The sequence below is a fragment of the Mobula hypostoma genome, chromosome 10 (assembly GCF_963921235.1).
Source record: "Mobula hypostoma chromosome 10, sMobHyp1.1, whole genome shotgun sequence".
In the NCBI taxonomy this organism is placed as follows: Eukaryota; Metazoa; Chordata; class Chondrichthyes; order Myliobatiformes; family Myliobatidae; genus Mobula; species Mobula hypostoma.
In genome coordinates, this window is record NC_086106.1 from 21,797,022 (window position 1) to 21,816,746 (window position 19,725).

General features: G+C 40.2%; 1 pseudogene; it reads left to right on the top strand.

The window, feature by feature from the left end:
• The window catches only part of LOC134352443 (Ig heavy chain C region, membrane-bound form-like), a 71,832-nt pseudogene that overhangs the window by 15,624 nt on the left and 36,483 nt on the right, over nucleotides 1–19,725 (top strand).

Genomic DNA, 19,725 nt, shown 5'->3' on the forward strand with positions numbered 1-19,725 from the left:
GTCAGATGTATCAGTATTTCAGGCATGACAGAGAATTTGGCAGGAAATGATTGGAAAATAACACTGGGCGGAATGACAGCAGAGTAGCATTGACTGGAAAACCTGGAAACAATTGGAAAGCGCAGGGTATATCCAGACTAAAGAGCAAGAAATATTCTAAATGAAAAGTTGACATAACTGTGGATAGCAAGAGATGTCAAAGCAAACATAGCAGACAAAGCAATGCCATGTAACTGAAAAAAAATATGGATTGGGTTTGGATAACTGGGAAAAACTTTAAAAAGCCAATAAAAGGACAATTAAAACCAATATGATGGTAAGGATGAAAATAAACTAGCCGAGCATGTTAAAGATCATACCACACATTTCTTCAGATGCACGTAAAAGAGAGGCGGGAGTCGATATTGAATCGCTGGGAAATGATGCTGCACTTGTAGTACTGCGGGAAACGAATTTAGCGGACGAACTGAAAAGTGTTTTGCATCAGTCTTCTCTGTGGAATACACTAACAGTATGGTGAAATTTCCAGGGGGTCATAGATTATGAAGTGTATGGAGTTACCATAAATTGAAATAAGGTTATTTTGAAACTGAACGATCTGAAAGCCGGTAGATTATCTTGACGAGAAGGCGTACAGCCCGAAGTTCTGAAGGTTTTCGCTGAAGACCTCGTGGAGTTATTAGCGTTGGTCTTTCAAGAATCACTCGATTTTGTCAAGGTTGAAGAAGACTTGAAATTTGCAAATGCACTCCACTATTCAAATAGGCACAGATGCAAAGTAAAGAAAACTATGACCAGTGAAACTGACCGGAGTGACTGAGAAAATTTTCGAGGCCATTATTAAGTATGAGGTCTCATGATTCTTGACACAGCATAATGAAGTAAATGGTATTCTTGGTGGTTTATTCAACGGCAAATCTCGCCTGCGACATCTGCTGAAATTATTTGAAGACATAAAAAGCAGAATAGACAAAGGATAATGATGTGCTTCGATAAAAGAATGCAATGGAAAAGGTGCCATTCATGAGGCTACTAACTAGGGACGAGCGTATAGTGTTATCGGAAAGTTTGCAGCATGGATAAAACAGTGTCTGATTGGCAGCAGGCAATGCATGGGAGTATTGGGAGCCGGTAACCCGTAGTGTTCAACAGTGGTTAATTTTGGTGTCAATTCCTTTTTCGTTATATGTCAAGGATATTATTAAGAAGGAGAGTAATAAGAGGTGTTGTAATTTTCATGGATTTATTTTCCATTCATAAATCTGATGGCAGGACGGAATAATGTATTCATCAATCTTTTAGTGTTTGCCTTCAAGCACCGTTACCTCCTACCTGATGGCAATGTTTTCATTTTCTGTGCGATGCCGATACTCAATGATGGAAGCTGCCTTTTTGAGGCATCAGTCCTGAAGATGTCCTGGCTAATATAGAGGTCAGTGCCCGCGATGGAACTGTGTGGCTTTGCAACAGTCTGCAGCTTATTTCGATCATTTGCAGTGCCACTTCCATTATAAGGGATGTTGATATATTCAGCTAGAATGCGTCCCCGATACACCTGTAGAAATTAGCGGGTATCTTTGAAAGAGTACACAATCTCATCGAACTGCATCGAGATCTTAAGTCAGGATAGATCCTCAGAGATAATGATAGAGAGCAGCTTGCGATTACTCCACATTTTCCAGTTCTGATCCGTTAATGATGACGTCTTTGTGTTTACTCATCTTACATATTCCGAAGTCCACGTTCAATTCTTTGATCTTACTGACGATGTGTGTAATGTTGCTGGTGCAACACCACTCAACTAGCTGATATAGTGTTTGAGCCCACTGGGGGTTCACTTATATGGATTATGTTTCGTGCAATTAGACAGACTAGATCAGACAAATTGCAGTAATATATTCTTTCGGGAAAAGTCATCATAATATGAACAAATTCACCCGGATGCCTAAGACAGCAAAACAAAAGTCATAAATATCAGTATCACGGTTGAATAAAGAGAATTACAGAGCGATGAGAGACGGTAAAAGCGCAATATTGAAATAAACTAGACAAGTAATATTGCAGAATTTAATCTATGTTTCTCAGGATTTAAGAATTTTAAACGAAAGGCGAGAATGGATACTGGGCCGATGGAAAACGATGTGAGATATGTTGTAATGGGTTACAGTGACATGGCGAGCGAACTGAATAAATCGTTTGCAGCAGTCTATACGCAGAAGGTACGAGCAGTATGTTGGACTTTTTTGCTCTCAGTGGTCATGAGCTGTGTGAGGCTACCATTACCTGAGATGGAATTTGGGGAACTGAAATGTCTAATGGTACGTGTCACCGGACCAAATTCTGTGCACACAAGGGTTATGAAAAAAAAATAAATAAAAAAAACATCTCTTAAGATATTGTTTCGGCATTGGCAATGATATTTCACGAATCACTAGGCTCTGGAAAGTTCTGGAAGACGGTGATATAGCAAATATCACCGCGGTCCTCAGGGATGGAGATAGGGAAAACGAAAGGAAACAATAGGACAGTTTATTTGATCTCAGCTCGGACCTTTTGAAGAAGATGTTGCAGAAGATTATTAAGGATGTGATCTAAAGATTTTTTCAGGCACTTGAATAAGTAGGCCTTAGTCATTTTGCCTGACAAATATGGCTTTACAAGCTAGGAGCGCAAGTTATTTCGGAATATTCTGCGATGCAAAAACACAATAGGAAATAAGCAGAAGGCAAAGAGTCGGAATAAGTGGAGCCTTTTCTGGGTGATGATTGTCACTTACTGTGGTGTTTCTCAGGGTCTGTGTTGGGCCCTTTCTTTTTACTTTGTATGCCAATGAATTAGATGACAAATTTGAGGGATTTCTTACAAAAATTACAGACGACTAGAAGAAATGCGAAGGGCAGTTATATTTGAGAAGGAATTGGACATATATGCAGAAAGGACAACATATGCAAATAGAAACCATTGTGGGGATGAGTACGATAATGCAATTTGTTAGAAGAAATGAAAGGTTTGACTGTTTTTAAAATGTAAAAAAATAGAAATCCTGAGCCACAAATAGATTTGACAGTTCATGTACAGCTTACCTTCAGGTTAATTTTGAGGTTGAGTCTGTGGTGAGGAAGGCAATTGTGATGCTGGCATTCATTTCAACAGGGCTGAAATAGGAAGGCAAGCATCGAATGTTGAGAAACACAAGAAAATCTGCAGATGCTGGAAACCAAAGCAGCACACACAAAATATTTGGCGAACTAAGCGGGTCAGGCAGCAACTTTGAAAAAAAAAAAAATATATATAGCAGTTTCTGGCAGGAGGAGTGGTCTCAGCCCGAAACGTCGAAAGTATTTTTTTTTCAAAGTTGGCCCCTAGCTTACTACGATCATCCAGCATTTTGAATGTGCTGTATGTTATGCTGAGAATTAACAAAGCACTGCTTTGGCCTCAAATGGAACACCGTGAGATGTTGTGGACCCCTCACCTGGAGGGATCTCGCATGTATTCAAAAACATTATGAAGAATGAGGTGTGGCATTGCAATTTATCGACGGGTAATAGAATGAATATTGAGAGGACGTATCCAATGGTGGGAAAGTATAAAATGGGAGGATAGAGCCTACAAATAGATTGAGGAAATGATGAGATATCTCTTTATCCACAGAGTGCTAAGTCTGAAGAATTGTTTCCCACAGGCAGTTGTGAGGCCAGGTTTTCATGTGCATTGAAGACAGAGGTTGACATATTTCTGTCTGTTTGGGGAGTGAAGGGATGCAGAGAGCAAGCAACAGATTAGCGCTTAGGGGAAAAATAGTTAAACGATGATGAAATGAAAGGCCAGACTCCAAGAGCCAAATAGCCATACTGTCCTGATAATCGTATTACCTTATTGTCGACTTCTCGCTCTTGTACACTTTCTCGTCAACTTGTGAAATTTTGCAAACAATAGTTGTGTCGTCAGAACATTTTTGATAACATTTAAGATATTCCGAGTAATACCGTTATTGTGGAGGGGTGGGGGGCGGGCGGCAGAGAGGCGGAGCAGTGCTCTAAGCGCAAATCCCTTATGTGTACCAGCGTTGCTTGTGAACAAGGTAAATAATTTACATCCGATTGGCAAACACTATGGTCTTCCAGTGTGAATGTGGAGAATCCTATTGCAGAGGGAGGTGCAGCAGCACAGGTTTTGGAACTTTTTGATAGACCTCTAGGAATAATTGTTCTAAAGCAGAGCTGTAGTGAATATACTGCAGGATAGCATAAGTATTGGTATTATCCAGGTGATCCAAGGCCGCATGTATAGCCCGAGAGATGGCATCCGCTGTAGGCAAATTGTGGCGATAGACAGTCCTCAGAACACGAAGACGGAAATGTTCTGCATGCCATGGATGTCGGGAGCGGGGAATTATATACTTAATATCAGAGTTTATATTAAAATTAGCAGACACACTAAACACATCTAAAGCTCATATTGCATTAAAAGAAGCGTCGTTAGTTGTCAACTGATTTTTTTTTTAATGATGGAGCAGCGACATCGATGTAAACTTCGGAGAGCAATTAGCAGATTGCTCCTCGGTGTGCCTGTCACGATTGGGTGATCTACAAGAATACCTAGTTAGGTTGTTGACCCCTTTATCAGTCCTAACCTCGAACGACAGAGTCTCTGTAGATAATCCTTCCATAACTTCCAATTTTTCGGCCGCCGAGACACTATCTCTGATTGTCACGCAGGTGAGAAACTGCTAGAAAGTTCAGCAGTCTAATGAACAAGGAAGCAATTGAAAGAGAGAGAGAGAGTACGACGCGAGCTGACACACGAGCCGGGAAGTCACTCTGGTAACAGTTCAGAGCAGTTAAGCTAACGGACGATGGAATTTTGGATGGATTCTAAAATGTTGATCCTGCGGTCTGATAACGGCAGTGGAAACACGGCAGGAGAGAACTGCGGAAGCTACCGAGAAACCACTGCTGGAGTTTAAGACCACCACGAAGGTGGAGGCGACGGAGCGATTAATTTAGACCCCTGTTTAACAGTGCGGTTAAGAGCTTGCGTGTCGGGGTCTGCTGGTGGTGAACCCGTGCCGTGGGTTAGTAGACTAGACGTTCCAAAGAAGGGGTTTTGTCCATCTGTTTCTGTGTGGGAGTCACACGAAGTGATTCTGAAGACTTCGGAAACAAGAACAACTAAAGCTGCCAACTTGAACATCAACTCAATTAAATCTCTCTCTCTCATCAATTCAGCCGAACGCAACAGAAAGTGAACTGAGCTGCTTAAACTTACCTGACATCGTAAGACTGATATCTACCTCCTGGACTATTATATTTATATACACGCACACTTTACGGAAATATATGTACGGGGTTCGTTACATCATCAACAGTACAACGCCCCAACCATTTTTTTCCCTCCCTCCTTGTCCTTTCTAAAACATCTAAAACCTGGCATTCGGAAAATCATTCCTGTCCCTGAGCCATTAAAGTCTCTGTAATGGCCATAAACATCATGTCTGCATTACTGATCCACACTCTGCGCTCATTCACTTTGTCCATTATATTCCTTCCACTAAAATAGACACATCTCAGACAATCTATCTGAGCACCATCCGTTCTCTGTCTCCTGCCTACCCTCCCTCTCGCACTGTCTCAAACCTTCTTCTATTTGTGAGTCAACCGGCTCTTCCTCCATTACTTCAGTTCGCTTCCCACTCCCCAGAAATTTTAGTTTAAACTCTCCCCAATATGTTTGCAAACCTCCAGGATACTGGTCCCCTTGGTATTCAAGCGCAACCCGCCCCCTTTTTACATGTCACAACTGCCCCAAAGGAGGTTCCAAGTATTCATAAATCTGAATCCCTGCACTCTGCTGCAATCCCTAAGCCATGCATTAATCCTGCACCTCATGCTATCGTATGCTTACTCTCATATGGCACAGGCAGTAATCGGGAGATTACAATTTTTGAGGTCCTGCTTCTCAACGTCCTTCCTAACTGCCTGTCGTCTGTTTTAAGGCCCTCTTCCCTTGTTCCTACCTATGTCGTTGATACTAATGTGTACTATGACCTATATAGCTTTTCTCCTTCCCATTTCAGGATAACGTGGACGCGATGAGAAACATCTCGATCCCTGCACCTTGGAGGCAAACTACTATCCGTGTTTCTTTCCTGCGACACAGAATCGCCTGCCTGACCCCATAACTATAGAGCCACTGTCACTGCTGCCCATCTCTTCCTTTCCCTACCTTTCTGAACTGTAGGCCCAAACTCTATGCCAGAGGCGCGGCCACTGTTACTTCCCCTAAGTTTGCTGTCTCATCTAACAGTACTGAAACGTGAGTACTTATTTTTTTAAGGGGGACGGCCAGTGGGGTATTCTCTAGCATCTGCTACTCCCCTTGCATGGGAACTTACACATGTTCCGGCATTTAAAAAATCAAGAAAAAAACAAAATAAACCGCGATGAATATAGATCACAAACTTCATTTTAAAACTCGAACTCCTGCACGGATCAGCAAGCAATACGTGTGGGGTGGGCAGTAGATGTAGAGAGCTTCTAAATTGTTTGTGATTATAGTTTTCCTTTATTCATCAAAATAATCACAATCCGTTACTGCAGCAAATATCTTAAGACAACCCGTAATATGAAGATAAAATCACTCTCACTCCATCATATGAATAGTAATTTGTGAACTAACTTGTATAAAATGGAATAAAATCCAATGCAGAGATGTCTAGATATTAGCGTTAGTTTTTTTTTGTTTTTTTGTTTTTTTTTTAGATCTATTGAGTTCCAATACCGGACTGGAAACAAAAGGAAGGGGAGAAAGAAGCCTGAAAAAAAGGGGGCGATGCCTCACTGTTGCTGCTATTGGATTTTAAAATGATTGTTAAAAGTCATTTGTAAATACAAATCAAGACAATCATTGAGAATATTTTTGAGAGTTCAGTGGCACTAAAATGTACCCAACACCAAATTTCCTACAATGTCGACAAACAGCTTCAAGATTAATAAAAAAATGAAGTCTTAACTCAATCTATAGGTGTCATAGTCCGGTCCGTGAAGTCTGTATTCCGGATCACGGTCGGGTCCATGGTTCATTATTGCAGGGTTTCTGGTTTTCCGCAGTTTCTGTTGCAGGCACATGATTCTCGTTTTAGTGCTGATACATAAATACCCCAGCGATTCCCGGCAGGGCTGTCCTGTTCGCCTCCCTGTCTTCTCCCCCACCAACCCCGCCTGACTTTCTGCCTGGAGACCTCGCCTGACTCTCTGCCTGGATGTCTCGCCTTAAACTCTGCCTGCTCACCTAACCCGGATACCCGGCCTGTATCGCTGAAGATTTACCACCGGAACAAGACAGGAGCCTTGTTAGGTAAAGATAAGGAACTGTCTTTAGTTGTGTGGAATTGTTTCTCTGTGCCCACACCTTCACTAGGTAGATCCGACATTTGCCGCTACCTAGTATGAGAAACTTCTTCTGTGTCCTCGACTTCGTTAGGTGGGTCTGGCCGTTTGACGCCACGTGTGTTGGAATCGGTCTCTTCATGTTCAGCGTTCTGTGTATGAGTCCCGGCCCTACGTCCTGTTCCCAAGGAGGGGTGCCGGCTCTGTGTTGGGTGTATGAGTCCTGGGACTTCCGGTAGAGCTCATGGAGTGAAGTCCTGCTCTTGACTCGCTCGATTACCTCTTTCTTCTTATGATCAGCTATATTTTAATTAACCATTAAGGCATCGACTTTTACAATATTTTGAAATAAATTGGGCTCTTTGATAATCCGATGCTTTTAAGGTCTGCTATGTCTAAGAATGGAAAAAAAACGGGAAGGACGGCAAACCTCTGGTTAGACCGAAAGGTACCGATTTTCCTCCAACTGAACCACCGCTGACTTTGAAAGCTATATCGGAGCTAATTCAAAGGGAAATTTTAACCTCTGTTACGGAGCTGATTCGTGCGGAAATTTCAATTAATTTCCAGAAATTGCAGATTCAATCGATAAGATACAAACATCTATTACGGAACATCAGTCGGCTGTATCTGATCTTCAAAAATCCACGCAACAAAGTGAGCTCAAGATGAAGAAAATCGAAGAAACAATTAATGTAATGAAGAAGAAACTTGACTTTCTGACCTTTAAAAACTCTGACTTAGAATCCAGAATGCGACGGCAGAATCTTCGAATGATTGGGGTGCGTAAAGCTGTTGAATCTGATAACCCTATGAAGTATTTTTCTCAACTTTTAAAAGATACATTTCCTACTGTATTTCCTTACCAACCACCGTTATTGGATCGTGCTCACAGAGTTCCATCATACTCGTCTGAGTCAGATAAATCTCGACATGTTATATTACGTTTTCATTACTTTCAAGATAAGGAGAAACTCTTTCGTTTCGTTCGAACTAAAGGTTACATTGATTTTTTGGATCTTAAGTTCCGATTCGTGGAGGATTTTAGTAAACCAATTCGGGATCAACGGGTTCGTTACAGATCTGTGATGTCGGAACTCTACAAGATGGATTTAAAACCAACGCTGCTTTACCCTGCACGTCTAAGGATTCGTACGTCGGATGGAGCTCTCCGTTATTTTGAATCTCCATCGGATGCCCAGAGCTATCTGGATCAATTTTCACCTTCAACATCTTAATCGTAATTTTTAACTATCTCCGTTTGATCGGAGGTTGTGAATGTGTCTGTTTTATATATTTTTTTGCCTTATATGGACAGAAAAGTTTATTTTTGATTAATTAATATGGTTGCTAAACTTTCTTTCTATCTGCGTCATACCTTTCTTTTTCCCAGGGGGTTCTGGGTGGTTATTCCCTCACCGTCATTCTACTTAGTTCCTTTGAGGCCTTAAATTTTGTAGTTTTTAAAACTACTTCTTTTTGTAGGTTTTCATAACTAGTTTATGTTAATAATCTCATTTCATTTTTTGGTTACTCATAGGGTCTGGGGTTTGTTGCGTTTTTTTTATATTTTCAGGCTTTTTCTCTGTTATATTAAGTGTTTGTTTTAATTGATTTACCTTTTTTTTAATTTTTTTACTGTTTTATAACTAGTTGATCTTTTTTATATTTACACTTTTTTTAGGGAGCGTATACCGGAAGTCATGGGGGTAGTTTTAGTGCTTGCTTCTTTCTGGCTGGTCTGTGTTAGATTTAGCCTTGGCGCATGGGGTGGGTGGTGGTGGGAGGGACTTCACGTTTTAGTTTCTTTCTTCTTGGGCTATGTACACTATTGAGGTATTGGTTGCGTTCTCCTTCCCGGTATCTCTTATTTGTTCTCTTCCCTTTCCGGGTTCATGGGTCGAGCCTATCGTCAATCCTCCTTGTTGCGGGTTGACTTTAGGGTTTATGGAGTCTATTATTAATTTTGTCTCCTGGAATACTAATGGTCTTAATCATCCTATTAAAAGGGAAAAAAAAAAAGTTTTTAAAGTGTTCCGGAGACTTAAAGCACAAATTTAATTTTTACAAGAGACCCATGTGCGGAGGGGGGACAGACTACGTTTTTTTTTTTAATTCTGGAAGGGTAAACTGTTTCATTCGAACTCCAACGCTAGGATTCGAGGCGTCTCTATTTTTATAGACTCCTCAGTTACTTTTATATAACATGATATTATTTCTGATCCGAATGGTAGATTTCTACTGGTTAGTGGTCTACTATTTAATAAAAAGGTAGTTTTGGTTAATGTTTATGCTCCTAATATGGACTGTCCGGAATTTTATAAATCATTATTTAATCAGTTCCCGAATTTGAATGAGTTTTCATTGATCTGGGGCGGAGATCTTAATACCTGTTTATCTCCAGCTTTGGACCGTTCGGCTCCTCTACGGACCTTACCTAATAAATCTGCAACTTTGATTAATTCATTCCTCTCTGATTCTGGGTCGACGGACATTTGGCGTTCTTTGCCTCCTCAAGAAAAATATTTTTATTTGTTTTCACATGTTCACCATTACTATTCAAGAATTGATTATTTCTTTATTGACTCTCGTCTTATTTCTTCAGTGATTATATGTGATTATGACTCTATAACCATTTCGGATCATGCTCCACTTAAGCTTTCTATTAAAATTCAGGCCTATACACAAAATAAAAAACAATGCTGTTTTAATTCGCTGTTGCTTCAGGACTCAGACTTTGTTAACTTTATGAATGTACAGATTGATCTTTTTTTTTTACAATCAACTATACAGAGGATATTTCTGTGAACATTCTTTGGGATACTTTTAAAGCTTATATTCGTGGTCAGATTATCTCGTATTCTGCTGCTTTGAGGAAGAAGCTGAAGCAGGAGGAGTTGGCACTTGTGGACAAGTTTAAGGAAATTGATAAGAAATATGTTACAGCTCCCTCTGAGGAGTTATATAAACAAAGAACTGAACTTGAAATGGAACACAGTGTATTACTTTCGTCCTCGATTGTAAACCAATTAAATAAAACAAGAAGTGAATTTTATGTACACAGTGACAAAATTCGCAAACTGCTGGCTAATCAATTGAAGTCTAATTATGCTAAATCTCAAATTAATCAGATTTATAACCAAAATGACCGACTGATACTTGATCATGCGGGGATTAATCAAACCTTCTGTGATTTTTATTCTTCCTTATATCAATCAGAGTCTCCTCGAGACTCTAAATATATTAATGAATTTTTAGATAACCTAGATTTCCCTGAGATTTCACAGGATATGTCTTCTATGTTAGACACTCCCATTACCACTGATGAGATTAAGAATGTTATTTCCTCTATGAACTTGGGGAAAGCTCCTGGCCCTGATGGATTTACCGTAGAATTTTATAAATGTTTTGCACCTTCATTAATCCCTTGGTTCTGTAGGGTTTTTGAGGCTCCATTAAAACTTGGTAAACTTCCCGAACAGATTTTTCTAATCTGACAAACAGATTAGAAAAAGTACTTCCTTTTATTATTTCGGAAGACCAAACGGATTTTATTAAAGGTCGTTACTCTTTTTATAACATTCGCACACTGTTAAGTATTGTTTATTCCCATTCACAAAATGTTCCTGAATGTGTTATCTCTTTAGATGCTGAGAAAGCTTTTGATAGAGTAGAATGGCCTTACTTATTTAAGGTGCTTGAAATGTTTTATTTTAGCTCGAAATTTATATCCTGGACCAAACTGTTATATCATTCTCCCGTAGCCTCCGTCCGTACTAACTCTCTAAGCTCACCTTTTTTCACCCTTTTTCGAGGTACTCGACAAGGTTGTCCTCTTCGTCCTTTATTATTTGATATTGCATTAGAACCTGTTGCAATTGCCATTCGAGAATCTCCAAATATTACTGGGATAACTCGGGGCTTAAAGTCCCATAAAATATCACTCTATGCTGATGACTTACTTTTATATATTTCTAATCCTCAAAAATCCATCCCTGCTGTTTTAGAGTTATTAGCACAATTTAGTCTCTTTTCAGGTTATAAATTAAGTCTTAGTAAGAGTGAACTTTTCCCGATTAATAAACAACTTCCCTTATATCATAACTTTCCATTTAATTTGATTATTAATTATTTTTCATATCTTGGGATTAAAATTACTTGTAAATACAAAGATTTATTTAAGATTAACTTCTTACCCTTAATTGACCATATTATTCAACTTTCATCTAAATGGTTTCCTTTATATTTAACTTTGATTGGTCGTATTAATGCAGTTAAGATGTTTTTTTTTTTGCCAAAATTTCTATATATATTTCAGGCATTACCAATCTTTGTCCCAAAATCTTTTTTTTAATAAAGTTGACTCAAAAATCTCTTCATTTGTTTGGCAAAATAAAAACCCGAGGCTGGGTAAAATACATTTACAGAAAGCTAAGAGTGATGGAGGTTTAGCATTACCTAACTTTAGGTTTTATTATTGGGCAATTAATATTCGACATATGAAATTTTGGTTACTTGACCAGGATATACTATCTATTCCTAAATGGGTAGCATTGGAGTTACAATCTGTTCAGGGATATACACTTGGCTCTATTTTAGGTTCCTCTCTTCCTTTTGATTTGAAACGCGTCAAACAGGTATCTAACCCAATAGTTAAATATACCTTACGTATTTGGTTTCAATGCGGAATTTTTTTTGATCTTAACCAATTTGGGCTAGCGATTCCTATTTTAGGTAATATATATTTTCCTCCCTCTTTTACGGATCGTGTTTTTCAAATTTGGAAGACTAAGGGTGTTTCACAGTTTTTTGGATTTATTTTTAAATGGTTCCCTTATGTCTTTTGAACAATTATCTAATAAATATAATTTATCAAGAACACATTTTTTTTTAGATATCTACAAGTTAGAAATTTCCTAAGTACTATACTTTCTTCTTTTCCTATGCTTCCTCCTACATACATTTTAGATACTATAATTAACCTTAATCCATGTCAGAAAGGTGCATCGGCTATGATTTATAATATTATTATGAAACTGAGGAAAGCTCCATTTGATAAGATTAGGGTAGATTGGGAACAGGAATCGGGGTCTATCATTTCCGTGGATGACTGGGGGAAGATTTTACAATTAGTCAATACTTCCTCTATATGTGTTAAACATTCCCTAATTCAATTTAATGTTGTTCATAGAGCACATATGTCCAAAGATAAATTAGCTCGCTTTTATTCTCATATTAATCCTTTTTGTGATCGATGTCCGGGGCAGATAGCCTCTTTAACTCATATGTTTTGGTCCTGTCCTACTCTGGAAACTTTTTGGAGAGACATTTTTAATATTATCTTCAAGGTATTGAATATAGATATCTCTCCTCACCCTATTACTGCTATCTTCGGACTACCTCCAATTTCCAGTAATTTTTCTCCTTCAGCCCGTAGAATGATTGCAGTTCTTACTTTAATGGCGAAAAGACCTATCTTACAACATTGGAAAGAGCTTAATGTTCCAACTACCTTTTTTTGGTTTTCTCAGACGGTATTATGCTTGAATTTGGAGAAAATTAGAAGCAAACTTTATGATTCTTCACTTAAATTTGAAAAGACCTGGAGATCTTTTATTCAATATTTTCATTTAATGTATTTTTTTTTCTCCTCTTGTTTTTGCTCCATATTTATATACCCTTCTTGTGTTTTTTTTTTTCTGTTTTTAATGGAGGTCGGGATTGAGGACGTGATTTTAAGTTTTTTTTTTTTTTTTTAACTCTGCTTGGTTCCAAGTCAGCCCATTGCTTTGCTTTGCTCCCAGTTAGTTGCACGGTGATTTTTTTTTTTTTGGGGGGGGTTCTTTTTATATATATAATTAGTATACTATGGGATGTTACTTTAGTATGTTATGTTTAAATTACATTGTTTGTATCTTTTTTTTTGTATTACTATCTCCTGTAATTTTATTATATTTTAACAGTGTATTAGTGCTTATCTGGCTTACCTTTTTGTATACTTATTCAATAAAAAAGATTTAAAAAGAAAGAAAGGTGTAGAGTCCCGGCCCTACGTCCTGTTCCGAAGGAGGGCTCTGTCTTCCATGTTCCCGACTCTTCTAGTCCAAGGCTCCGTGCTCCTGAAGGCCCTTGTTCAGTCCGTGCCAAGTCCAATCCTAACCGAGTCATGTCCATGTTACTTTACCTGTCCTTCTGTCTCGCTATACCCAGGAGTTCCTCACCTAAGCCATGTCCAGTCCTGTAGCCTCGTCTTGTCTTTAGCTAGTTCTGTATTCCGAACCCAAGTCAAGTCTCAGGTTTTGAGTCCTGGCCCAGTCTCTGGTTCAGAATCCATACCCAGGCCTCGAAGGACCCTAGACCCAAGCCTCAAGACCCCAAGCCTGTATCCAAGCCTCAAGTCTCAAGAGCTTAAGCCTGTCTCCAAGCCTCAAGCCTCTAGACCCCAAGCCTGTCTCCAAGCCTCAAGCCTCTAGACCCCAAGCCTGTCTCCAAGCCTCAAGCCTCAAGACCCCTAGCCTCTCTCCAAGCCTCAAGCCTCAAGACCCCTAGCCTGTCTCCAAGCCTCAAGTCTCAAGACCCCTAGCCTGTCTCCAAGCCTCAAGCCTCAAGACCACAACCTCCAGTTCTGCAGTCATGACTTGCCTTTGCCTGCATCTGGGACCCGAGCCTGCAGCAAGACACACGTTCTGTGTGCTTGTCCAGTCTCAAGCTCGGGGTTCATACCCAGGCTCCTAGTTCATACTTTTTTCGCCGAGTTTCCTGTGTAGTCCATGTCCTAGCCAAAGTCTGCGGTCCTGTCCCTGCTCCGTGTCTACATCCTGTCACGCCCCTACTCTAGTTAAGTCCTGTTTCTTGTGCTTCAGTCTTTGTGTGTTGAATTTGGGTCCGCTACCAGCGGTCTATTTGTGACAATAGATACATTACTTGAACCGAGGCAGGTTAAAGTGTATAAACACAGGATCGAAAGCAGTACATGGACCCATCTGTTAATATGAATACGATAGTCAGACATAAGTCGTACAGTCATGGAACTGTACAGCACAGAAACAGGCACTTTAGACCATCTGGTCAATTTTAAGCTTATTTAAACGGCCTACTCCAGTTGAACTGCAACGGGACCATTGCCTCAATGCCACTCCCATACACGTACCTGTCCAAGCTATGATTAAACATTGAAATAGCGTCACATGCACCAGCTGATCCACATTCCCTAGAACTTCGAAGGGAAGAAGATTCCCCTTATGTTCCATTTACACTTTTCGACATTTTCTTTAGTCCCACGTAAAGTAATTGGGAAAAAATACTGTTGCATTTACCCTTTGCACGCACCTCATAAATCTGTGTACCTCCATGGAATCTCCTGTGTTTTGTTTTTCTACGTTTCAACGAAAAAGAGTCCTGAAATACTTAATCATTCCTTATAACTGGGATCCTCCAGAAGCGGCATGACGTTATATATACATATATATATTTGTTTTTTTTTGTTTTGTTTTTAACTCTCTTTCAAATTTATGTACTCTTCTTTTTTTTTTCTTTTCCGGCAAATAAGTGAACAAAATTTCAGACAATAATCCAGATTAGGGCCCACCAGTGTTTTATCGAACTTTCACATAACATCCTATCTGTTACACAGTATTTTAATTTATCAGGGCCAATGAACCAGAAGCTTTATTTGCGATCAAATCTACCTTCGACGTCACTGTTTTTTTTTCATTTATTCTATCGTACTAATCGACACGCTGACATTTTTTTTCCAGCCAAGGACACAATTTTTTTTTTTTTTTTTGAAAATCAAATCTCTCTACACCTGGTATCTTTATATTCTGACATTATCATAGAAGCATCGATATCTCAATATTTCAGTTCTGAAGGCCTGCATTTGCAAGTAGACATTGGCCAGTAAATAATCTGTCCCAATTCAAACGTGCTTGATCCTTTGAAATACCATCTCAGCTGGCCTTTCTCAAATTTAGAATCTCGATATGCGGCCCAGACATATATATATATATATATATTTTCCCGCTGCTGCCGTGCCTCAGAACGGAGCGATGTCCACGTAGAACAGAGAGAAGTAGGATTTTCTTCATCAAAGTGGAGGGGATTCTGTTGAATTCAGTGCTAAAAGATTGCTGCGGAAGCGAAGTGACACAATACATTTAAGTGGTGCTTGATGTGTTTTAGATTAGTTAGGGCGGCAAGTTTAAGGGAAAAAAAGACAGTGGTATGGGGTTTTAAGGGTTAATAAATCAGCTCTGATAGAATTGAAGGGAAGAATCGATGAGACGCATGATCTTATTCTGCTCCAATGTTTTACAGTCATATGATTTAATTGCTGGAGCATTCGTAAGGGCCACAGAATTCCCAAGACCAACATCGTCCGCCAGAATAGGCAGGATCCTCCAGTGCCACACATTATAATTCTACGTCCCATTCCCATTAGGATATCACTGTCCTGGACCTCCTCTACTGTACAGATGATGCCACACTCAGGTTAGAGCAACAGCACCTTATATTCCGTCTGGGTAGCCTCCAACCTGATGGCATGAACACTGACTTCTCAAACTTCCACTAATGCCCCACCTCCCCCTCGTACCACATCCGTTATGTATTTATATACATACATTATTTTTCTCTCTCCCCTTTTTCTCCTTCTGCCCCCCTCACTTTACTCCTTGCCCATCCTCTGGTTCTTTCCACCCTCCCCCTTTTCTTTCTCCCAAGGCCTCCTGTCCATGATCCTATCATATCCCTTTTTTCAATCAACTGTCCAGCTCTTGGCTCCATCCTTCCTCCTCCTGTCTTCTCCTATCATTTTAGATCTCCTTCTTTCCCTCCTACTTTCAAATCTCTTACTAGCTCTTTTTTTCAGTTAGTCTTGACGAAGGGTCTCGGCCCGAAAAGTCGACGGTACCTCTTTCTAGAGATGCTGCCTGGCCTGCTGCGTTCACCAGCAACTTTTATGTGTGATGCTTACTATGTCATTCTTTAGAATGTGAAATAAATCAACATTCCCGACGAAAACGAAGTGGCCACGTGGAGAACGTACAAGATCAGAACAGGCGACATCGAGAATGGACCCCCTAACGTAGAATTATCGCTTTAATGGGTTCTGCTAACTTGTGCGGTCCCATGTCATTGCAGCAGATTGAACGTTGTGTCACCTGATGTGCTATTATGCAATATCAGCATAATAGGCCAGCTTTAATTGAAACTATACTAAGAAACACGAAATCGGCACGGAAGAGTGAGAAAAGAACTAGCATTATATCGCTCAGCTATTGTCCGGTTATCATCATTTTGCCATGCAACTTTTGTCATGCGTATGGAATTCATTAATATATATATATATGAATATATACACCATTCCCGTCTACGTGCCTTTTCTATGCATATGTTGAGCATTTTCTTTTCACGAATTATGAACAAATGTCCGACACTACAGAATAGCTCAAGTCTGCGCTACACTGCAGAATTTGCACACTAAAAATACCACCTTGATTCAGTTGGTTGCAAGTGGTAGATTGCAATATTTGTAAATATTGATGTGAGTGCAGAAGCTAATTATAATCATTCAAATGCGAACTTTCTGGTTAGTTGTTGGAAAATTTTAGTCAGGTTATTAATGTGCTTATATCTGTGGTGATGACAGATGGACTCGAGCTAACGCTGATATAAATAATCTCAGAAATGTAAGTCCCAGATTAAAATGCAGAGCGCCTAAACGGAACACATTTGTCCCCACCAACGCATAAAATATTTTCAGCAAGTGAGATGCAAATATTCAAAGGATCCATCAGTAATGGTTAATCTATCAGGTATCCTTCTGTCAGCTGGAGGATGTTAAAACAGAGATATTATTCAGGATCATTCTGGGTCTTTTTTTTTCATCGTAATCGCAGGGAATTGGAACATACCGATTACGGGTCCAGTGCAATTGCTGTAATCTATGTGCAGTTATCGCCCTAATTGTTCTTTCTTTTTTTTTTACTCAGAACTAATTTTATACAGAGATACTGAACAAAAAAAGTCAATGAAATATTCATAATAATCATCATCAGCATAAAAAAAATAAATCGTGTTCTGAATGGTTGATCTGCGCAGTGTCTGTTGGAGTTGTAGTCGTCAATCTTTAATGTATTTCCCACGATCAAAAGATGTTCCTAGGCAGAAACCGAAGGAGCTGGAATTGGTATTGATCGTGCTAAAGCTCAGTGTGAAGGCCTCTACCACAACGCCAAACAGTGCATTACGGGCAATGTACTCACGAAGCTATATGTAATTAAACATAAAAAATTACTCAGTCTCACATTAAATGCATGCCCTCTGATATTAGATATATAAAAAAACACTACGAAACAAACAAACAAACAAAAAACAAACAAAATGACAACAACTGAGGATAAGGTGCTATGCGCCGATATTTTTCCAAACATCTTGCAGCCCCCCTAGCCAGCCTCAGGGTCGCTCGGCTCGCTGTCGTTTAGGGAGTCAGTCCTCGGCCCTGCCAAACAGGGTAATCAGTTTGTGTGGATGCTGTGTGATATACCACACTCCACCCAAATAACAAACAATGCAACAGATACGATTAAATAATTTAGAGTTTATAGATTACTGCAACTGTATAAATAATAGAGAAAAAAATATATAACAAGGGAAAATAAAAGGCTCCACACTTATCAAAGTTCAATATCTTCGTGCCAAACAGCTGGAGCTCAGGATCCTTCTTGTTCACACTGCCACCCCTCGGACCACCTCGACCGGCTCTGGGACTAACAACGGTGGTCGACCAGACGCTTCACACGAGTCGGTCTCCGTCTCCTCCCTTCGCCGAACGCCCCGCTCGGGGTCGGACCTTGTTAGCGGACATCACAGCACCTGGTCCATCTTCTGACTCTTTCTCTCGCCTTCTGTCCTAAAACCCCGCTATACAATATCTTACAGGCACACCAAAAGCATAACAACTATCCCAATTGGTTCCTAACATGTTCTTATCCGTAACGTGATCCAAACAACTGCTAGCGGGAGGACTTTCTCAGCAGTTAACATAACAAAAAAGCCCTTTCAATTATAACATAACAAAGAAGCCATTTTAATTAGACTACGCAGTGACATAAAAAAAAAATAAACCGCTTGCACTCTCTCCCCACCAAATAATGTCATTTCCTCATGACTTCTCAATAACTCGCCAACCAGTCCTACAGACACAGAAACCACATCCAGGTACACACAGTGACATGCTCCCCAAACAGTGGACCTTCCGCCCGTCATGGGTGCTACAAAGGCCAACCTATCTGTGAGCTTCCTAATCCTCCGCAACCCCGTACCCCCTCACCTAAACTCTAAAGGCTCAGACACTACTAGGAATACCTCGGGCCTGATTGACAACTCCACTCTCAGTCAGGCCACCATTACAACTTGCAGCCCCCTGTCCCGTGCCCGGCGCCCCACTTCTTTTCCTTCCTGGTCCTGCCGTAACTCAGACTTCCCACATCTAGCACTCCCCACTACACCTGACTCAGTGAGAAAAGGGCCGAAGGTCTCTTCCTGAATCACGGGGAATTTAGCGAAAGGCAGCATGTAGCACATGTCCAGCATGACATCCTTCGAATTCGAGTTCTTCCTTATTCCCTCGATCAGTAGCTGCTGTTTGAGTTTATCCACCTTGAAACATTTAGCCGGGGCTACCCCTTCAGCCTCCTGTAGTCGAGACGTCAGCTTCTTCGGGGATTCTTTCAACACTCTCCACAATCTCAGCAGTTCTTCCTCACGGTTCTCGGTCATCTCAATCTGGGATGCAGTTTCCACACCAACTTCTTCCTCCCTGACCTGAAAAGCAGCAGTTAAAGTATACTCACCCTCCAGTTTTTTTTTTTTTTTTCTTTTTCTTCTTCTTGCTGATGACGTCTTCCAGGTCAACTTTCAGTTTTTCCACTTCATTTAAACTGTCGATAGTGATATTCAGGATGCTTTCAGGCATCCGCTTCCCTTTTCCGAGATCTGTCCTCCATTTCTTCAGCTCCTCAGGAGTGTCGTCAAACTCCCGTCCCTGGGCTTTCGGTTTTCTGTTGACCTTAGTCAGAAACTTCCTTGATCTTCCCCAAATTGTAATTCTTCCAATCTTTTTCTGGATCAACGTCTTGAGTTTCTGCTAATCCCTTCGAGGGTAGGTCATTGTTCCTCCTCGCTGGATTAATTCATCAGTACATGAGCGCATTGTCGGCTCGGACTTCCGTTGCTCCTTCTCCACGTTGACGAGCGTGAATTCCAAGTCTGCAATGCTCTTCCCACAAGTGTGGCACACAGTCTCCGGCCGACATTTCTGAACACTATGTTC